This window comes from Gymnoscopelus microlampas, assembly GCF_963454915.1.
Source record: "Gymnoscopelus microlampas genome assembly, chromosome: 8".
In the NCBI taxonomy this organism is placed as follows: domain Eukaryota; kingdom Metazoa; phylum Chordata; class Actinopteri; order Myctophiformes; family Myctophidae; genus Gymnoscopelus; species Gymnoscopelus microlampas.
The window spans coordinates 8,641,697-8,653,880 of NC_139945.1; the positions used below are offsets into that span (position 1 = coordinate 8,641,697).

General features: G+C 41.9%; 1 protein-coding gene across 2 annotated transcripts in view; it reads right to left on the bottom strand.

The window, feature by feature from the left end:
• cntn5 (contactin 5) overlaps window positions 1–12,184 on the bottom strand; it is a 400,683-nt gene that overhangs the window by 148,034 nt on the left and 240,465 nt on the right. The window lies entirely within an intron of this gene.

A 12,184-nucleotide genomic window follows, 5' to 3' on the forward strand; every position in this document is an offset into this window, starting at 1 on the left:
CAACCTCACATATAGGGACGGTTACACCGCCGAAAAAAACCTTTCCTTCATACGAACATGTAACCACTTTAACCTTGCCAGCCTGCCTCCACTATTCTCAAAGACACATTCCTATTTTCTCAATATCCAGACCAAAGCCTGTGCACTAAAGGACTGGCACAGAAATGATCCTTTCAAATATCAAAAACAGCATTTATGCAGTATGAAGCATGCCCTAATAAGTTACCATAATGGCCATGTGCTTCAGAGGCTCTATACATCTACGTAGAATAACAGTATGCTAAGGTTGGCAAGGAATATCACTTCAAACACTAGCCATGTTTTGTATGGAGAATATAGGTTGCTGCCTTCAGGAAGGAGATACGGTGTTCCAACATACAATAAGGTCAAGCTGAAGAGGTCCTTTGTCCATCAGACGACATTGAGGCTTAATCAGGAGTTTTAGGCCAGGTGTAGGCTGAGTGGTGGACATTGCTCTTGTCTCTATATGTCTTTATGTATGTATTTTAGTTTCTGTTTTTTTTTGTGTCATGTCAAATGTGTGTACTGTTTATGTGTTGCATACATGGCTGCTGGGTCGCAAGACACATTTCAGTGTGAACTGACAATAAAGTATTATCTTTGTCGTCTATTGTTGTGTCCTATATGACAAACGGTCAAATGGTTAACGACGAACACGCGGTCTTGTGGCCCCCAACTTCAAGTCATTTTACAATTGTGGCCCCCTGCCTAATCTAGTTGAATACCCCTGTATTAACCCATTAAGATCGGGAAAGCATCCGTGTCATTTTAAGATTTCTTTGGCTATTCAAAAATAGCAGATCTACAAGCTCATAGCGCGGCACCGAGCGCCGCGCTATGAGCTTGCAGATCTGCTATTTTAGAAAAATCGTGAAACATGTGTGCAAATCTTTGAATATATATATATTTTTAAGCAAACATTTTAACGCGGAAGTCAATAGGCAACTACTGTATATATTGATAGAGTTAATCTTGTTGATTATAATTAGTCTAGTGTCATAAACTGCTTTAAATGTCAAATTAATATAATAGGTGTTATATTGGCCTAATCCAGTCATGATATGCTTCAATTCTCCTATGTCTCCTTCTCTCTCTGTTGCAAGGCCACTGCGGCTTCATCTCTGCCACTAACGTTGTTTTGAAATGTCGGCTCCTGGAATTTAATAACAATAAGTAGATACGTGAGTTAATCTCCGACTGTCTTGAGAACACTACATCTCGGTGTTCTTCTCCGATACCGAACCATTCTTTCACTGACCAGTGACAGGTCAGAGCCGAGGTCAACGTGTTGTTTGAGATATTTGGACGCTGTTTGTCCAAAGGTAAACTGTCACACCATCATCATCATCTTCATCATCTACCATCCTCATCTGACGACAACTAGCATCATCACTCTCCACCAATGGCAGGATTACCCCTCCGATGGCTGGACGCTCGATGTATCTTCCATGATGTCATTATGTTTATGTTAACGCGTGCTGTTAAAACGCAGTGCTTTCTCTGTTCTCATTGGTCGAGAGACGACGACCGATGATGCGTGAAATACCTGTGATACTGTAACATTCCCATGGTCTCTCATGTCTGACTAAAATATAATATAATCGTTATACCCCATGTCTGCTTTCCTTGTCGCCTCTCTGAAAAGTTACCGGTACTATATAAGGATGATAAGGAAAGACAGCTCCATCATATATATTCAAAGATTTGCACAAATGATTTTTCAAAAATAGCAGATCTACAAGTATGAGCTTGTATATCTGCTATTTTTGAATAGCCAAAGAAATCTAAAATGACACAGATGCGTTCCCGGTCTTAATCCATTAAGACCTGAGGTGATTCCTAAAAATGTTTTGTAAATCCTAACAGTTTTGTGTCAAAAAAATCTAAAAAAAAAAAATGTTCAAGATTTTTCAAAAATGTTATTGATTAATGTTCGACGCAATTGAACCAGCGGCTCCACCTGTATGTTTTTGGGTTATATTGAGCCTGGCTCAAATAACACACTGAAGAGTTCAAACACTTTAGAAAGTTCAATGGAGAAAAACGAATAAATGAATGTTTACCATCTTGATCCACGGTCTGATCTTTTTCAGTGCAAAACTGCTTATGACACACACATACACAACCAGAGCAAACCCTCCTCTTTATTGCTGTGCTTTGTTTGTTTTTCCTGAGCTGTGGGTTGCAGGAGAGGTTCCAAGACAGTTTTTGTTTTCTCTTCCTTGTTATGAATTATTGATATGAAAACTCAGCAAAAAGAAAAAAGCAACAGATCAGGCCTAATGAATACTCAGTTTGGGAGCAATTTAGTCCACCTATGGAATGTTTCCAAAGGCAGTAGCGTTTTTAACGAAGTGATTATTCCAACGTGAAGAGATAAACGTTCACACTTTATAGGTATAGCAGTTAGCATGCATGGAGCTGTTTCACTGCGGCTCGAGCACACTTCAGCTGCCCATAAAGGGAACAGCAACATCAAACTTTTCAAAAATAAATACCTCAATATTACATTTGTTGCACACAGCAGTGGTTCTCAAACGTTTCTCTTTCAAAAGTTGATATGTATGTTTGGCCGCTGAGAATCTGAGAAGATTTTTTTGCCAGGGACAAAACAAAACAGCAATCTTAAAGCGGCACTATGGTAGAGTATGTCAATACAATATACGTAACTATTGGGATGGCTCTATTTTGTCTCCCTGCTCTTTGAGACATGTCTCACCTAGACACGGGATCTGACAAGAATCATGACCTGATGGTCAACATTCCATTTATCCCCTGAGCAAGCAGGACGTAATAGCTCAATGGCAAACATTTCAGCACTTCCAGCAGGAAAACCGTGTTCAAAATCCGTGTTCAAAGAGGAAAGTTACATAGTGCAGCTTTAACTCCATGAAATGCATCGTGGGAATTGTAGGACCAAAGAGCCAGAACAGACAGAAAAAGGGGCATTTTCTGTGTATAAATAGTATATATTCTATAGATAATGACATCAACATTGAACTAAAAGGCAGATCGAATGAGGTTTTTCCTTTAAGCCTGGCGCCTTGCCACTGTGTGATAGGTTACGCTTAACCAATAGACCAGCCAACCGCTCAGTAAATCGCCACTGTCGGGTAGAAACCTAGAAGCCGGATAGATGTCCAAAACCGTATACGTCCAAAAACTAAAACGTTCAGAAATAGCGAGGATAGCCGGTCTACAAGCCCACAACGTGTGAACTCGTAGATCTGGTATTTTCACTACTTTAGCTTGACACTCATGTCAGACGAAGTAGGGCATTAAGTGACGAAGAAACATAAAAACAAGTTGAAATAGGGAGAAAGGAGGTTTCAGCCCGACACACAGCGACGGGGGCAAAAAAAAGAAAAAAAGAAGCCTCCGTGAAGGCTGTATCCATCCCAGAGCGGTACATTTAATCCTGAGCCGTGCGGTTAGCCCCGTCTCTGATCACATGTCCATGTGGACAGTGGAAGGCGAGATCAATATTTTCCAGCACGGCATAATGGAGCCCAGATGCATGAAGGCGGCTTTGATTAACAGAGTCAGACCACACGCGCGCTCACACACACACACACACACACACACACACTCACACTCACACTCACACACACACACACACAGTTTGAACCGTACTCTTCCCCCCGATCATCACTCACTTTTACGCGAGGCACAGATTGCGGTGTCTGATTGCAGTGTCTGAATGAACGAACGCGCGCGCGCACGAACATGCACATACGCACACACAGCCTCGGCGGGGCCCTGCCGCGGTGTGAGGCGTGTGCCAATGCAATTTTCAGCGTTTTTAGACCCAGATTCCCACAACAAAAAGGTTATGCCGAAGCATCCGTGAGATTCGACGAGGCAAGCTGGGGCTGCCAAGAAATTCTCTTGGTGCAATAGGTTCTCACACAGCTGTGGAGATTTGATTTGGCCCGCGTGGCGTGTGTGCCATGGATGAGAGGACGTCTCCTCGTGTCCTGGTGGCTTGATGTGACGCGTAACCACATGTCACAATATGGAGCGCAAGAAGTCACTTCTTTGGCACCACCTGTGCTTAGCAAATAAATGAATAAGCAAACCATCAAGAAAAGCAACTGTTCCCCCCGTGGCAACACGTGCACAAAGACGGAAATTAGCCGATCTACAAGCTCACGACATGTCGCGCTGCAACGTCTTGTGAGTAGATATTGTAGATCGGCTATTTCCGATAAATCTGTATATCTATCCATAAACCCTAAATCTAATCTCTAAATGCCTAATTCCACCCCCAACACCAACCTGAATCTTTTACTAATTGTACGTCTAACTAAAAAAAAAAAAAAACTCAAATTCTACAACAATTGTGGTGATATTTGGCATCCACGAGTATAGGAATACAAGAACACACACGCTCGCACACTGTCCGACCGCTTCCCTGTCTGATTCCTAATGCTTCCTTAACCCTTTAAGACCGGGAAAGCATCATTTGGGTCATTTTAATATTTATTTGGCTACTAAAAAAATAGCAGATATACAAGCTCATAGCGCGGCACTCGGTGCCGCACTATGAGCTTGTATATCTGCTATTTTTTTAGCTTGTAGATTTGAGCTTGAGCTTGTAGATTTTTGAAAAATCTTGACATTTCTTTTCAAATATTGGAAAATGTATTTTTTAAAGCGAATATTTGTAAAATATTTTGTTCCAGGGACCTGCAGAAGCAAATATTTGATTTACAAATGACAAAAAAAATATTAATAATAATAATAATATTTGAAAAAAATGTTAAAAAAAAGCAGATCTACCAGCTCATAGTGCGGCACTGAGTGCTTCTGTAGATCTGCTACTTTTTCAATAGCCAAAGAAATCTAAAATGACAGAGACGCGTTCCCGGATTGAATGGGTTAATGAGAGCAACAACTTGACGCTGCACGGTAACACGCGCGGTTAACATTAGGTGTCTCTGAGGATCATTTCGCACAACAAGGCTATGCAAATGAAGAGGAAACAGACCGTCCTTGCTGGAAGGGATGTTAACACTGAACGGCTAAATGCTGGAAGCTATGTTGACGTAGCATTGGAGCTGAATGCTGGAAGCTATGTTAACTCTGGAGTGGTAAATGCCCGTTGGCAACATCATTTAGCGCGTGCCCGCGGCCCTCTGGCCACAGAGGAGGTCTCTTTTTCCACAACTTAATTCACCCGGGGGAATCCCAGCGGTCCCTGCAACCTCCAACAATGACAGACATCTGGCGTGGAAGGACGGATGCCTCCATGTCTATAATCAAACATTAACCACTTAATCACTTAAACCCTATTAGTAAAACGGACCTGAGTGCAATGTGAATGTCCTGTGTGACTGATGTGTGCAAATCTGTGAATATGTATTCTTTTAAAGCCAACATTTTAACTCAAATCTTTGCTTCTGGGGGTTCTGAAATATTTTCAAATATTTAGAGATCGGGGTCCGCGGCCAAATACATCATTTCCTTGACAATTATAAAAAAAGTTTGAGAACCACTGAGCAACATACATCATTTTTTTTAGAAAACTGTCAGGATTTAGTATACATTTGTAGAATCGGCTTCAGGTCTCAATGGGTTAATGTGGTTAAGAAGCCTTTCGGTGGAACTGGCACCTCCAATCCAACACAAACTCCCCCCCCCCCGGCTCGGCTCAAGGGACGTAGGCATAAAAGAGTGAAATCCCAGCCGCAGCAAGGGCCATTGATTCGGTTAATTTTATTCCAACAGCATGATTTCCCCATCGGCCAGTCTCAGCCAAGCACATTGTGAGCGAAGAAAGCCCTCCGCACTAATGGTAAAACATGGCTCACTATCTCTTTAGAATGCGTTGGGAATGCATGAACCCCAACGCCTGTCTTCCACATGACAAAGCACTAGACCCCAGTACTTGAGTCAAAGCGTAAGGTAGAAACTACTGGCCAAATGTGACTCAGTTACAAGTGGATGTTCCTCTGTCAAAGTTGTGCTTGAGTTAAAGTACCGGAGTACTTGCTTTTAAAACACATAAGCATTCAGTATAACTGTATAAGTTTGAAATACAAAGCGCATTTTCTTTTCGATATCAATGCATTGCTGTATTGAAATATAAACATTTGTCCCCCAAAATATTTTCCAGAGCTTGTAGATAGATTTGCTATTTGGAATAGGGTTCAAGTGGTTAATTCATAATGTACCTTTTTCCCTTCTTAGAAATGTAGAGGGGTCAAAACTACAATAATTGTCTCCGCCAGGCCGAAGGCATGGTGGAGAGTATCTTTTATCCTCCGTCCGTCTGTCCGTGTGTGCGTGTGTGTCCGTCCGTCTGTGAACACCTAATCTCCGGCACCATTGGCTAAGCTTCGCAGGACATACTGTGATTGGCTAGCGACCCCCATAAGACACTCTATTACAACTTCCTGACCTGGCGGAGACCTGTGCTCCCGGCAGCACATTTTCTAATTGTCTTTGAAATGTAGTGGAGTCTCCAAAAAATTACAGGTACAGATACTCAAAATATTTACTCAAGCAAACTGTCCGGCACTGCATAAAACCAACGTGACATTTACATGAAACCAGATTCCTCTTTCACAACATCATTGCTGAGCTTGTGGCTTTTCAAACAAGCCATTACTTTCCTGCGAACGCTGCGCTCAGAATGTTAAACCAAGCCACCCAATTACAAGCGAACGGCGCACAGTAAACGTAATGAAGTCATGTAATGTTACATACAGTAACAGGCTATCAACAGAAGAAGTTGATAGTTGACAGTTTATCACACAATGTGGGAACAGCTGTATTTGTCTTCCTCACCTGTCAATTGCCAGGGGCTTTTTGTTAAACAAAAACAGATGCACCCACGGGCTGTTGATTATCTAAGAACATCATATTTTAGGAGTTAAAGCGAGACAGAAATGCATTTGCATCCTGAAGAGCTAAGACCTGCTTTCCAGCTAGGATGCACTCATTTTATTTTACTAGCAAAAGCAACCACATAAAACATAATGTCATCGCCCTGCAAGGAAGGGTGCGTGGGTAACGGAGGGGAATGGAAACCTACCCAGGGTAGGGGAAACATCCCATACCAGGGGTCTTCAACGTTTTTTCAGGTCAAGGACCCCTTAGCTGAGAGGCAGATGAAGCAGGGACGCCCCCCCCACTATATTTTGTGCGTTGCAGATTAAACTTTTTCATAGATAGCTTCATAGACTTGTGTGACAGCACAGCGCTATCATCAGTGTTGTGTGCATTTAGGTTTTTCTTTGTTTAATGTTTGTGTTATTGTGTAATGTTATTTCATTCTTTTTTCTATTAATTTGTTATATTCATGTTAATGTGTAATTCCAGACATTTAACCTCAATACTTGGTAAACTTGGCCTTTGGTTCTGTACTTGGTCTGCTCGTGTTTCCCTCTACACCAAACCTCTTTGCCGAAAATAGCAGATCCGCTATCCATTAGATCCTAATGTTCCCCTCAGAATAGGGTTGCTATAGGGCTGAGGTGGTTAATGTAAAAAACTAAAAACGTTCCTATGAAAAAACAAACAGGTGTAATCGATGAATTGATTCACTATTATGTTGGGGAAAGCATAACAACTCCGGAGAAAACACAACTGTGAACACAGTCAACGTGTGGATTAGATACATAGGCTCAAATATTGGTTTAAAGTAAAGTATGACCAGCGCAATTAAAATGTCATACAGTCGCTGAAGGGCGGAAACCTTGTATCTCCATATAAGAGCTTGTGACTGAATAATAACTGCGTCAGAACCACTGGAACACAAATGATTATCCGCGAAAATTTTGGACTTACAAGGTATCCACCACGACAGAGATACAGTATGACAGCTGTAGCTGTGTCAGCAGGGTGACTCTCTATGACGCCAACCTTTGAGCTATAATTATATTCCTTTACAAATGCCATCAAAGAAACATCATGCCTGCCTGCCTGACCTGGCTGTGCTATGGTAAAAAAGAAATGCATTCACATTTATTTCTGGGAAGAATGAGCAGTCAGACTGGTGGTGAAATCATGTCATAAAATGTCATTCTTTTAAAACCACAGTCAGTGAGTCGTATGTGTGTTGTCCAACTCTCTCGACAGAAAGAGGCAATTCGCTCTATGCAGTGCAGTCATATTGGAGAGAAATTGGGCCTCTTCCTTACTTCCCTCACAGGTGTGACCGATGACGCTAATTAAGGCTCCGTTCCATTCTGGTCAAACAGAGTCAGGGTACTGATACTGTGCATGTTGGCTCACTGGAAACACTCTACTACGCCAGTGGGGTCTCAAAGTGTGGTCCAGGGACCCTCATGGTTAATTGAGGGGGTTCCAAATGGGCCCTTACAGGTGTGCAACTCTGAGAGTGTACACATGGAACCAAATGGACCCGTGAGGGTCCATTTGGTTCCATGTGTACACTCTCAGAGTTAATGGGGTCCTTGAAATTAAAACGTTCGAGAACCACTGTGCTACACTAAATGGAACAGAGCCTTCATTAGAATCATTGGTAACACCTGTGACGGAAGTAAGGAAGGGGCCCAATTTCTTTCCAATATGGCTGCTTTGCAAAGAGCCCATTATGTCCAAAATACAGCCAATATGGCGTAACTACTGTACAGCCACCTATGGCCTGTCATTGTCAACAAGTGGGTGTCCTCTCTAACACCAGGGTCTTAATGTCTCAATGGAGGAGTAGATATGTTACAGGGAGATTGGAAGTGGAGCGCTTGTTTTCACCGCCCCCCAGGCAAGTCTGTATAACTAATGCTAGAGGGCAATGCAAGCCAGACATGAGCCCCACCACACACCACACACGCACAAACGAGCACACACACACGCATGCGCACGCTCGTTCACGCTCACGCACGCACGCGCGCACACACACACACACCCGCAAACAGCCTTATTCCATGCAGTTGAAGCACAAGGGGGCGAGGGGCGGGGCTGGCGGGCTATGTTAGTGCAATGAGTGGCAGTTAACAAACCATAGAGGGGCAAACGCAGTCCCCACAACATCATTTACTATTCTGTCCCTATCGGTACATAACTCGGACGGCGCTTAGTCGAATAGCAGACCATCGGCCGGTCGTCGCGGGCACTCACGCCTGGAGGCGCTTGGGCGCTTCTCCTCGGCCTCAAGGTCTGCTGATTCGGCGCGCCTCCGTCATGGTCCAAAACTATACTTTATCGGCGAAAAAAAGTAGCCCGCGGTTGTTTGAAAAAGTAATGTCCCAAGCGGGAGTCAAACCCAGACTCCCAGTGGTAGTCGATGGGGAGTCCAATGATTATCGAAGTGGCTGGTATGTATGTATATCCATGTTGTCGCCGTCCTCGCATCGCAGCCCCGCCCCGAACAAGCGCTCCACTTCCAATCTCCCTGGAATGCCAATCTCCCTGTGACAGATACTCTGCCATACAGATTGGTTAAAATAACCCTTTATTCAATAAAATAAGGCCCGGATTGCAGCTTTAAATCTCTTCTTAAAACGCACATTTATGAGAAAGCTTTTTTTTTTATGGTCCATTTCTTATTACTATTTTATTATTTTATTGGTTGCTGTTCACATTTTTATGCTTGCCCGTTGCCACGTTTTATTCACGTTATTTATTTTAACCGTTTTATTTCCTTCTCTTGGCAGTCTTGTAGTATCTTTATAGGACCTTATAGTACTTGTATTTTTACCGTGGCATTGATACCGCTGGGTTTTTTGTTATTACATTTTATCTTTGTTTAACCTGGAACGCATCTGTGTCACTTTTTCATTTGAGCTAAAACGCATTATTTTCACTTTGGCTATTCAAAAATAGCAGATATACAAGCTCATAGCGCGGCATCGAGTGCCGCGCTATGAGCTTGTAGATCTGCTATTTTGGAAAAATCGTGAAAATGTGTGCAAATCTTTGACTATATATATATATATATATATATATTCTGTTAAAGCAAACATTAACTCAAATCTTTGCATCTGGGGGTCCCTGGGACAAAATATTTTGAGATGGGGGTCCGCGGCCAAATTCATATCATTTTGGGGGTCCTTGACATGAAAAAGTTTGAAAGCCACTGATATAAAAACATACGTTTTTTTCAGATTTAGAAGACATTTTGCAGAATCGGAACCTCAGGCCTCAATGGGTTAAGGACTTTGTAACATTGTTTTGAAAAAGTGAAACACAATTAATTATTTGGAGTGTACAAAACCTACACTGTACACAATTATAGCCAACATACACATAATATATTAGCGTGGATGCAGGCTGTGTTCAGTACATCACTGTTTCTCAATGTGGGGTTCAGGGGACCGCCCAGGGGTTCTTGATGGGGTTCCAGGGGGTCACCAGGTAAATTCATGATAGTTAGGAACCAAATGGACCCTTTCAGGTTCATTTGGTTCCATTTGGACACTCTCAGAGTCAGGGCTGCCACGTTTCAGGAAAACATAGCAGTGAGACTTTAGGGAGGGAATGCTTATGCTAAGGCGAGATTTTTTTTTGCCTTTTTTAACGTTGATTAAGAGGAATATCTCATTTTAAATTAACATTAACTCTTTCATTGCTACGGGCAGGAATTCCCGTCCGATTCTGCAATGGATGTCAATGCCACGAACGGGAATTCCCGCCCGATACATGTTTTATTGTTTTATAAACGATGGCGCTGTTCTCTGTCAGTCCCTTCAACAGGTTCACTTTCCACTCACCCGGATCCGGAAAGCTCCCGTTATATTTTCTTTTCTCTGGACGACGAACAGTTATCCCGTTTGTGTTTACCAACGGTCTGACACACGATCATAATATTTATATATATATATATATAAATATAAATGTTCTGTGGCCAGCTGGGAAATACGTGCATTTTTGCCGGAATGTGCTGCCTTCAGCCTGGCTGCGCCCGTGAAAGTTACCTCATGGGTTAAAACCTTTTCCTCTGGGTGTCGGGGCATGTGTCCTGTTTGTTTACACAAACGATCAGACGATTTCTGTGACCGGTTGAAAAGGTTATAAAACATGAAAATCGCTGGCAGTGGGTGAGTTTATTAATGAATATACTCTCGCAGTGAAAGAGTTAAGACTGTTGTGACGTCTTCACCCCCACTCTGAATAGTACACATGCCAGAAATATTATCAATTGCTAGAAATACTATGATTAGACTGTCGGATGTCTTATTCTGTCATCACTGAGGCAGCCTCTCCACCCAATTATTTTTGCAATTTAAAAAACAATATTTCCTGCTATTTTATATAATAGTAAATTTAGCCGATTTATAAAATGTCAATGAATACAATAAAGCCTTTTAAGAACTTATAGCAGCCTTTTCCTTTAGTGCAATTGTATTTCTTCCAGTCATGCTTACACATCAGCATGAATCAGTAACTCTTAACATAATGAAAAGCATCTTTGCTCAACACCATATTTCTTCTCAGTGATACTGTAACAAGATATCAATCAATAATCAATAACATCAAACAATAAAGTGTATGCTCTGTTCAGAGCACAAGGTTCAAACTCTGAGATTATGGGCCTCTTTAATTCAAGCAGTTTCAAGGTCTTGATTTTTTTCTGTGTTTTAACTTACAGTGACTCGCCTCTATCCATTTGATTACCTTCAATAACAACAGCTGCGCCGTAGCATGTTAATGAATTGGAAAAATGACTCAAGGCGATGGTGAGGCGCTATAGTGACTCACCTCATACAGTATGCACTCACATATCATTTAATGTACTAAAATAACAATAGCTGCAATAGCAGAACAATTACCCAAGACGACGATGATGGAGGCACCATAGTATGTTCATTCATTAGAAAGACGAGGCGTTATAGTGACTCACCAGTCACCTCTAACATTTATATATAGTAGGCTACTCCATTACATTATGTTATTAACCCATTAAGACCTGAGGCGATTCTTTAAAAAAATCTAAATCCTAACAGTTTTTCAAAAATAATGTAAAAAATATTTTTTCACGACTTTTCAAAAATAGCAGATCTACAAGCTCGTAGCGCGGCACTCGGTGCCGCGCTATGAGCTTGTAGATCTGCTATTTTTGAATAGCCAAAGACATCTAAAGTGACACAGATGCGTTCCAGGTATCAATGGGTTAAGTTGGGTGGCATAGATCTACTTATTATTATCCTACAATTTAGTGTCTGCAAATAAACAAGACTAGCGGCCTCTGACTAGT